Genomic DNA, 11,094 nt, shown 5'->3' on the forward strand with positions numbered 1-11,094 from the left:
CATGGATGTGTGTGATGTCCTTAGGTTAGTTAGGTTTAAGTAGTTCTAAGTTCTAGGGGACTTATGACCTCAGATGTTGAGTCCCATAGTGCTCAGAGCCATTTGAACCATTTTGTCGTTTCGTTGGTAATCATAAGGAAACTTCCGATAAATTGTAAACGAACCTGCAATTATTAAATCCAAGAGTTCCATTATTTCCTCGGATAATTAAACTCTATCAAAGCAAACTCTCCGCTTCCTCTGAGGTTTCCCGACTGACTACGCAACGCAAGAAAAACCAAGACATTTACACAGGACTGCAGATCGCTTCGAATCATCGAGACTGCGGACACCGAGAGTCAACGTCCGATTCTGATTAAACAAGTAAAGCTTAATTATAACTTTCTTGACCGACTGTGATGACTGTGATTTGGCTGCTCAGGAATGATATCATTAATAAAATACTGATAACTAACTTTCCTCCTCACCAGCAACCAGTATAAACACGATATCAATTAAAATTATATTGGCAAACGTGACAGGACCATTTGTTGCTTTAAAGGGGGTAGGACGAAAAACGGGCCGACTTGGAGCAGGAGAGACACAACAGGGCATTTTAGTTTCCACTGTCCACACTTTTACATATAAATTCGTGAAACTTCGTCTGAAAGACCAGGAAGGATTCACGATTCACTTTCATAGCAGTGGAAGTTCAAAAACATAGAGAAATAATTTTGTTCATGAGAAATTTCAGTTTATCACTTACTATTGGCGGCATTTGTTGCTGTAGGTCACTTTTCTTCATAAATAAGTGAGATTCTTTCATGAATTTTGCTCGACATGCAGACTATACTTACAGATGTATGAAACCCTTGATTTTCAAAATTATTGAACACTGTGGAAAAAAATTAAGATAATTAACTATAAAATTTGAGTTTTTTCAAAATAGGAAGTTTCAAATGTAGCAGCTCATTCATTTTTCATAAATTAAATTAATTCTACAGTTTCATACACCTGTAAGTATGGTTTGTGTGCTATGCAAAATTCATCAAATAACGTCTCTTACTTATGAAGAAAACTGTACCTGTATCAACAAATGCAGGCAATAGTAAGTGAAAAAAATGATGAAATTTCAAATGCAAAAAAAAATTATTTTGTTATGCTTTTGAACTTCGACTGTCATGAGTGTGAATCCTGAATCCTTCCTGGTCATACTGACAAAGTTTTACGATTTTATTTTTAAAAGTATAGACAGTGGAAATTAAAGTATCTTGTGGTGCCTCTCCTGCTCCAAGTCGGCCCGTTTGACGTCCTACCCTCCTTAATTCTGGACACCAGCGTACATGCATTTTTGTAATACGTGAGTATACCATATCTAAATATCTCCGAAAATATGAACTTTTTAAATGGGAGGTATGATACTGCGTGAAGAGTTTGACAGAGCACTGAAAGACCTGAGTCGAAACAAGGCCCCAGGAGTAGACAACATTCCATTGGAACTACTGACGACCTTGGAAGAGCCAGTCCTGACAAAACTCTACCATCTGGTGACCAAGATGTATGAGACAGGCGAAATACCCTCAGACTTCAAGACGAATATAATAATTCCAATCCCAAAGGAAGCACCCGTTGACAGATGTAAAAATTACCGAACTATCAGTTTAATAAGTCACGGCTGCAAAATAATACCGCGAATTCTTTACAGACGAATGGAAAAACTGGTAGAAGCCGACCTCGGGGAAGATCAGTTTGGATTCCGTAGAAATGCTGGAATACGTGTGGCAATACTGACTCTACGACTTATCTTAGAAGAAAGATTAAGAAAAGGCAAACCTACGTTTCTAGCATTTGTAGACTTAGAGAAAGCTTTTGACAAAGTTGACTGGAATACTTTCTTTCAAATTCTGGGGTTGGCAGGGGTAAAATACAGAGAGGGAAAGGCTATTTACAATTTGTACATAATCCAGATGGCAGTTATAATAGTCGAGGGACATCAAAGGGAAGCAGTGGCTGGGAAGGGCATGAGACAGGGTTGTAGCCTCTCCTCGATGTTATTCAATCTGTATATTGAGCAAGCAGTAAAGGAAACAAAAGAAAAATTCGGTGTAGGTATTAAAGTCCATGGAGAAGAAATAAAAACTTTGAGGTTCGTCAATGATATTGTAATTCTGTCAGAGACAGCAAAGGACTTGGAAGATCAGTTGAACGGAATGGATAGTGTCTTGAAAGGAGGATATAAGATGAACATCAACAAAAGCAAAACGAGGATAATGGAATGTAGTCGAATTAAGTCGGGTGATGCCGAGGGAATTAGATTAGGAAATCAGACACTTAAAGTAGTAAAGGAGTTTTGCTATTTGGGGAGCAAAATAACTGATGATGGTCGAAGTAGAGAGGATATAAAATGTAGACTAACAATGGCAAGGAAAGAGAAATTTGTTAACATCGAGTATAGATTTAAGTGTCAGGAAGTCGTTTCTGAAAATATTTGTATGGAGTGTAGCCATGTATGGAAGTGAAACGTGGACGATAAATAGTTTGGACAAGAAGAGAATAGAAGGGTTCGATATGTGATGCTACAGAAGAATGCTGAAGATCAGATGGGTAGATCATACAACTAATGAGGAGGTATTGAGTAGGATTGGGGGAAAAGAAGTTTGTGGCCCAACTTGACTAAAAGAACGGATCGGTTGGTAGGACATGTTCTGAGGCATCAAGGGATCACCAATTTAGTATTGGAGGGCAGCGTGGAGGGTAAAAATCGTAGAGGGAGACCGAGAGATGAATACACTAAGAGGATTCAGAGGGATGTAGGTTGCAGTAGGTACTGGGAGATGAAGAAGCTTGCACAGGATAGAGTAGCATTGAGATCTTCTAACAACCCAACCACAACAAACGTCAAAATTTAGAAATGATTGTGGTATAGTTCACGCTGCCAAATACTGCATTTTCGGGCAACAACAAAGTTATTATGTGGCAGGTGTCATTGGAGCACAGTTAATAGTCATTTCATGTAATAATGAATAAACTAGGCACTCATCTTATCGTGTTTCCCACGCTGGTCTCGTTGTAAAATCATGGCTCAATCGTCGAAAATCTAGGTGCTGATGATTCCAAGCTCGGATGCAAAGAGGTCTAGGTTTTATTCTGCTATATTCAAACGTTTTATAGATGTGTTTCACAAACCATTCTTGAAGATCAAACCTTTGAAAGTTAGCACAATGGTGATGTAAAAAAAGTAATCAGCACTCCGAATTCAAGTTACATTTCCTTTTTATTGCTTTTGTTGCAATGGCACGTAACACACAAAACGTCACTTCACAATACAAAACATACTTGAAAACATCTTCCTCACTGATAAAGTTCACATTTTATAAACTGGCTACAATATGCGTCTTTCCAACATGACGTCCAAGACTTGACTTTCTCAGTCTCTAACTCTCTAACTAACTGCTTTCGCGCCCAAAAATCAAGAGTTACAAGTACGTCAAAGATCATTGTGACAAAAGAAAGAATAAACATAAGAATAATATCATTGCAACATAAACATATCGATGTATCAAAGTACCTCTACATTAATGGAATCAAATCTGAATGTTGTCTCAGAAATATGTCAACTGCTTTATAGAAACACAGTAGAGTATTGCTGGTATCGAGAGGTTGATGTGCCGTAATGGTTACGTAATTCAAGTACCATTAGAAGCTAAATCAAACCAGTCTCAGGACTGAAGACCACAACAACAACATAAACCTTTTGTTGGAAACAGAAAAATAACTGAAGTGAAATTTTTGATAGAAGTGACAAGTAAACGCCCCCCCCCCCCCACCCCCAGATCAACTGTGTTTGTGAATGGCGTGGAGAGGGTGGATACCCTGCACCACATACCACGGCGTAGCTCGCAGAGTACAGACTCAGAGGAAGACGGAGAAGCGTCAGTGACGTATGCAGTCTGAACGAACGGAACTCACCGTCTAGGAGCAGCGGCGCACAGGTGGATGCGTGGCAAGGGCTGTACCTCGGCGCGCGACGCACGGCAGACTTCCGCGCACTGGCAGAATGCGGTCGGCCTCGCTATCACGCCAGATCTATCACACGAGCCGTTATCGCGGTCGGCTCGGCGGGGAAAACACGACACCCGCGCAGCAACACCTTGGGCCGCAAACGTCACCTAGTCCGTGTCGGGTCCCGCACAGAGGTGATTTTGGCGCGGTGTAATCTCCAGGCAACAAAACAGCGAAACGAGGCTGCGCGAAAAGTTCGGAATGGAAGGCTGACAGTGCCTGAAACACCTCAGCCGATCGGCGATGACAGAATCTAGGCGCACGCCCTGCAGTCTTTCTCAAACGATTTTACACAAGCCGTTCAGTAAAAAAGATCGTTTTCTTTTACTTGTAGCTTTATACAGTGAAGCGCCAAATACAGCGATGGGTAAACAGGCAGAATACGCACTGAGGTCGGCAACGCCCATATACACTACTGGCCATTAAAATTGCTACACCAAGAAGAAATGCAGATGATAAGCGGGTATTCATTGGACGAATATATTATACTAGAACTGACATGTGATTACATTTTCACGCAATATCGGTGCATAGATCCTGACAAATCAGTGCCCAGAACAACCACCTCTGGAAGTAATAACGGCCTTGATACGCCTGGGCATTGAGTCAGAAGTTGCATCGCGTGTACAGGTACACCTACCCATGCAGCTTCAACACGATACCACAGTTCATCAAGAGTAGTGACTGGCGTATTGTGACGAGCCAGTTGCTCAGCCACCATTGAACAGACGTTTTCATTTGGTGAGAGATATGGAGAATGTGCTGGCCAGGGCAGCAGTCCAACATTTTATGTATCCAGAAAGGCCTGTACAGGACCTGCAACATGCGGTCGTGCATTAACCTGCTGAAAGTAGGGTTTCGCAGGGATGGAATGAAGGGTAAAGTCACGGGTCGTAACACATCTGAAATGTAACGTCCACTGTTCAAAGTGCCGTCTATGCGAACAAGAGGTGACCGAGACGTGTAACCAATGGCACCCCATACCAACACGCCGGGTGATACGCCAGTATGGCGACGACGAATACACGCTTCCAATGTTCGTTCACAGCGATGTCGCCAAACACGGATGCGAGCATCATGATGCTGTAAACAGAACCTGGTTTCATCCGAAAAAATGACGTTTTGCCACTCGTGCACCCAGGTGCTTCGTTGAGTGCACCATCGCAGGCGCTCCTGTCTGTGATGCAGCGTCAGGGGTTACCGCAGCCACGGTCTCCGAGCAGATAGTCCATACTGCTGCAAACGTCGTCCAACTGTTCGTGCAGATGGTTGTCGTCTTGCAAACGTCCCCGTCTGTTGACTCAGGGATCGAGATGTGGCTGCACGATCCGTTACAGCCATGCGGATAAGATGCCTGTCATCTCGATTGCTAGTGATACGAGGCCGTTGGGATCCACCACGGCGTTTCGTATTACCCTCCGAAGCCACCGATCCCATATTCTGCTAACAGTCATTGGATCTCGACCAACGCTAGCATCAATGTCGCGATACCATAATCTGCAATCATGATAGGCTACAATCCGACCTTTATCAAAGTCGGAAACGTGATGGTACGCTTTTCTCCTCCTTACACGAGGCATCACAACAACGTTTCACCATGCAACGCCGGTCACCTGCTGTTTGTGTATGAGAAATCGGTTGGAAACTTTCCTCATGTCAGCACGTTGTAGGTGCCGCCACCGGCACCAACCTTGTGTGAATGCTCTGAAAAGCTAATCATTTGCATATCACAGCATCTTCTTCTTGTCGGATAAATTTCGCGTCTGTAGCACGTCATCTTCGAAGTGTAGCAACTTTAATGGCCATTAGTGTAATACAACAAGCGTCTGGCGTAGTTGTCACATCGGTTACTGATGCTACAATGGCAGGTTGTCAAGACTGAAGTTAGTTTCGACGTGGTGTTATAGTCGGCGCGTGAGTGATGGGACACAACATCTCCGAAGTAGCAATGACGTAGGGATTTTCCCGTACGATCATTTCACTAGCGTACACTGAAAATCCGGAATCCGGTAAAACATGAAATTTGCGACAACACTGCAGCCGGATACGTATTCTGCAATAATGGGACCAACGACGACTGAAGAGAATCGTTCAACGCGACAGAAATGCAACCCTTCAGCAAATTGCTGCAGATTTCAATGCCAGGCCACCAACAAGTGTCAGTGAACTATTCAACGAAGCATCATCGGTACGGGCTTTCGGAGCCGAAGGCCCAGTCGTGAACCCTTCGTGACAACAAAGCTTTACGCCTCGTCAGGGTCCCCGAACACCGACATTGGACTGTTGATGACTGGAAGCATGTTGCCTGGTCGGACGAGTCTCGTTTCAAATTGTATCGAGCTGATGGACGTGGATGGGTATGGAGACAACCTCCTGAATCCATGGAACTTTCATTTTAGTAGGGGTCTGTTCAAGCTGGCCATGGCTGTGTAATGAGGTATGTGCAGCTGAGTGATATGGGACCCCTGATACGTCTAGATACAAATCTGACAGGTGACATGTACGTAAACATCCTGTCCGATCGCCAGCATTATGTCTCATTATGAAGCCAGTGTACTGACTACTTTTTTTGTTTTCCGTTTCCTGCATAAACATAAAGATCATGCGGTTTACTGACTCTGGATCGTCTGACGTAGCCGGCCAGTGTGGCCGAGCGGTTCTAGGCACATCAGTCTGGAACCGCGCGACCGCTACGGTCGCAGGTTCGAATCCTGCCTCGGGCATGGATGTGTGTGATGTCCTTAGGTTAGTTAGGTTTAAGTAGTTCTAAGCTCTAGGGGACTGATGACCTCAGAAGTTAAGTCCCATAGTGCTCAGAGCCATTTGAACCATTTTTTCGTCTGACTTACAATTGCCCTTGAGAGAAGCAATTGTTTTCTAAACTTCAACAGCACACTTGCGAAAATTTCCCTTCCACTTGCAAGTGAATAGCCTTCACTTGTGTATGTTATCGTAAATACAAACCTCGGAATGTGAAGTGTCAACCAAAATGTGCTACTGAGCTCAAAGACGCTTCAGTTACATGAAACTGACAAGAATCCTGTGTGTGTGTGTGTGTGTGTCTGTGTGTGTGTGTGTGTGTGTGTGTGTGTGTGTGTGACAACCGATGTCTTTCATAAGCATATAAATAAGCAACCGCATAAATGGCTCAAAATGGTTCAAATGGCTCTGAGCACTATGGGACTTAACATCTTAGGTCATCAGTCCCCTAGAACTTAGAACTACTTAAACCTAACTAACCTAAGGACATCACACAACACCCAGTCATCACGAGGCAGAGAAAATCCCTGACCCCGCCGGGAATCGAACCCGGGAACCCGCGCGCGGGAAGCGAGAACGCTACCGCACGACCACGAGCTGCGGACAACTGCATAAAGAAGACCAAACTATAATGTCGACCTGTGTAAGAACTTACCCTGAAACACATCAAAATTTCTGCGCTGACATATCACCTTGGTAAAATAAAGAAACTGACAGAACGTACTTTGCGCAAAGAAAACGAAACAATCAGATATTATGAATGTCACCTGCAAAATGAAGTATTGGCAGAAACAGCAACACAGGAAGACTCCGCAACAGAGAAAAAACTACTCCTAAAACCAACTACAGTTCGTCCAGAGAAATTGAGTTCATAAGCTTGACATAGAATGCCAATGAAACACACTGTAATGTCCCCACAGCAAATACCCTCTACCACGCACCAAGTAATCATTTTCAATCAAACCATCCAGATTCATTCACTTTGGAAAAGGTATCTGATTTGATTTTCTCGTAATATATGCGGCGACAGCACACCGACGCCAAAGTATTTTCTGGTGCGTTTATTCTTTGAAATAACAGAGATGCATATATGCATTCTCCATGGTTGTTGGAGTGGTAAATTGGACAGCTTCTGGAGTACCTGTTGAGGGATTGACGTGTTTCTGAGAGATATATATTTTGCTTTTCTTCTCGCAAAAGCGAGCCAGTTAACATTTGTGCCGCTAGCGGTTTGTTTTGAAGAGAAAGAGATTGTAAAAGGAAAATAATTAAGGCGTGGAATCACCGGAGATCTGGACATGTAATGGAGATGGATTTAATACACGATTTCCTCTCTAAATAAGGTTTGTGACTTTTTTGTTCTGGAGTGAATGAACGAATGAGTTTTTTCTGAATCATTTGTTGATCACGTTGGCCCTGTAATTAGTGGGGAAGTTTCAGCTGTGTCGAAGAGAGCCTGCAGTCACTGAGTCTGTGTTAAATCGTTCAAAAAGGCTTCGTACACATCTGGAATTCGCAATCTTTCGTAAATGGAACAAATTGTCCAAACGATTGATTCTCCCGACTGACTGCAGTGTTTCACAGTAATAATAAATGTAAAGATCACTTACAGCAAGCCAGCCGCTGATTACCAAGACGAAGGACTCCACCAAAGATTCTGTTTGGCTGAATTTTTTTCCACTATACACTTAACGAAATCTTATATTAAAAACTGTACATAGATAAAGGAGAGAAAGACAGAGAGAGAGCGAATGAAAGTAGAGATAATACTAATAATCCTCCATTAGTCTAATTTTTCGCCTGTCTTATCACGGATCAGCCGAGAACTGTGAGGGCCTTACTTCACTGTATAGACTTATGTGTGAAGGTGAAGGGATCCTAAAGACAACAGATACACGTCTATACAGACAAAACATTACACAGAGATAGCGGCTAGCTGCATTCATCATCTATTCTTAGATTAAAGGGACGGCAACTCATTATCCGAACATTTAAAATGTTAAAACACGACTCAACGTTTAAGTTCTGAAATATCAGTTGCGAGGGAACTTATAAGGGAAGCAATTACACACTCTAAAATGAAAATTCATTTAATCTGATAACTTTACTGGTACTGTAAAATAACGCAAAAGATCGATCAGTGGAGTAATTATCAAAAACTCGAATGTGGCGAGAGTGAAATGAACCAACACTACAAATTTACAAAAATTAAAATAAACTTCTTACCTCGTCAAATTATATCCTGCTCTCCATTTCAAAACCAGTTTTATGTCCGTATGCTATCCATCCACTGTCCTGACTCATCATTCGTCCTCGTACTAAGCCTGCAACTCACATAGTTCCAAAAGTGTGTCCATGTATTGCACAGTACACTCCTTGAAAAAAATCCACGTGCTGCACACCGTAGCTATCCACTACTGACTGTCAAATATTCTTCTATCCAACAGTGCTGCCCTCGCAGACGCAGATACTGATACCTGAAAACTGTTTCTCTGACCAGAATTCTATAAACATATCATTTTCCTTTACATATGTTAACACATCCAATAACATAATAAAAAATATCCATCTTAAACACTTTATTGACACATGCAAATAATGGATTTCAGCTATCAGTCATCCTTTTTAAATTTTATTGGCAGATCTAGACTTCAGCTAGAAACTAGCCATTCGCAATGCACTATGATTTTTGATCAATACATATAATAGAATGAAATTTTCACTCTACCGAGGAGTGTGCGCTGATATGAAACTTCCTAGCAGATTAAAACTGTATGCCGGACCAGGATTCGAACTCGGGACCTTTGCCTTTCGCGGGCAAGTGCTCTACCAACTGAGCTACCGAAGCACGACTCACGCCCCGTCCTCACAGCTTTAATTCCCCAGTAACTCGTCTCCTACCTTCCAAACTTCACAGAAGCTCTCCTGCGCAGGAGAGCTTGTTCTTGTCTAATAATTTATTGAGGGCAGAGAACAGAGTGCCATTGTTTGCCTTCCACTATGGCTTCTCGCATCTGATAATTTTCTTCAATTATTAGTTTTTGTGGGGGGCTGTTGCTGCATTTGAGAATTTTCAAATCTGGGTGCCGCAACTCACTGATTATCTGATCCACTCATTCAATTTTCAACACGTGTAATCATTGGGTTAAAAAGACCTTTTCGAGTCTCAAACATCTGTGGTATACATATGCAGACTCAAGGGACGAATGAAAATTTGTACCAAGGCCGGAATCCGAAACCGGGTCTCCTGCTCATTAGGCAGATGTGCCAATTACTACGACACTCTGGTAGAGTGGTTTTGCGCAACTGCATGGACTACAGTAGCAGGTTTCCCTTCTGAATCGAGTTCCCTAATCGACTGTTGTGGCCGAGCGGTTCTAGGCGCTACAGTCTGGAACCGCGCGACCGCTACGGTCGCAGGTTTGAATCCTGTCCCGGGCATGCTCGCGAAAGGCAAAGGTCCCGAGTTCGAGTCTCGGTCCGGCACACAGTTTTAATCTGCTAGGAAGTTTCAATACATGTAATGCCTGTAGGTCGGGCTTCACGCACAGTTCATTGTGTATTCATTGAGTATTCAAATAAAATTTAAAAAGGACGACTGATAGCTGAAATCTATAATTTACAAGTCCATATAACAGTCGCTGAGTGCAACAACCTTCTGAATGGAAGGTAACCTGACTATGACTATCGAAAATGATAGTCATAGCGAACCCGGGGTGTTTCGGAAATTGAAGTCGTTTGAACTCGAACGCCTTGTCGGTCGAAGTGAGCGACATTGCCGGCCGCGGTGGTCTAGCGGTTCTAGGCGCGCAGTCCGGAACCGCGCGACTGCTACGGTCGCCGGTTCGAATCCTGCCTCGGGCATGGATGTGTGTGATGTGCTTAGGTTAGTTAGGTTTAACTAGTTCTAAGTTCTAGGGGACTAATGACCTCAGCAGTTGAGTCCCATAGTGCTCAGAGCCATTTGAACCATTTTTTTTTGAGCGACATTCGCAGAAGTAGTATGTGTGAGTCATCTTCATGAAGTCCAATCAGAATTGTTGCTTCAGTCAGACTGTTCGTCAATTTTTTAACCTCCAATCGTGGGCCACTGCACAACTTTGATTGATTGTTGTTTCGGAGTAATATGGCTGATACTCCAGTTTTCAACGGTAACCAGGAACTTCGAAGGAATTAGGAAATTCCGTTGTAAAAACGAGTTTTTCATTTTGGTTCATTACGGAGTACATAAATTTCATGGACACATGAAGAGAATGGATGAGGGAAGAATTCCAAAGAGGATGTTTGATCTGC

At 42.9% G+C, this 11,094-nt stretch overlaps 1 protein-coding gene across 1 annotated transcript in view; it reads right to left on the reverse strand.

Moving 5' to 3' along the window:
- The window catches only part of LOC126215203 (uncharacterized), a 171,675-nt gene extending 167,629 nt beyond the window's left edge, over positions 1-4,046 (reverse strand). The window contains exon 1 of the mRNA XM_049941867.1: positions 3,949-4,046. The gene's annotated coding sequence lies outside the window, so the exon portion shown is untranslated. The remainder of the gene's footprint in view (positions 1-3,948) is intronic.
- Positions 4,047-11,094: the final 7,048 nt, after the last annotated feature.

The sequence above is a fragment of the Schistocerca nitens genome, chromosome 12 (genome assembly GCF_023898315.1).
Source record: "Schistocerca nitens isolate TAMUIC-IGC-003100 chromosome 12, iqSchNite1.1, whole genome shotgun sequence".
Classification (NCBI taxonomy): domain Eukaryota; kingdom Metazoa; phylum Arthropoda; class Insecta; order Orthoptera; family Acrididae; genus Schistocerca; species Schistocerca nitens.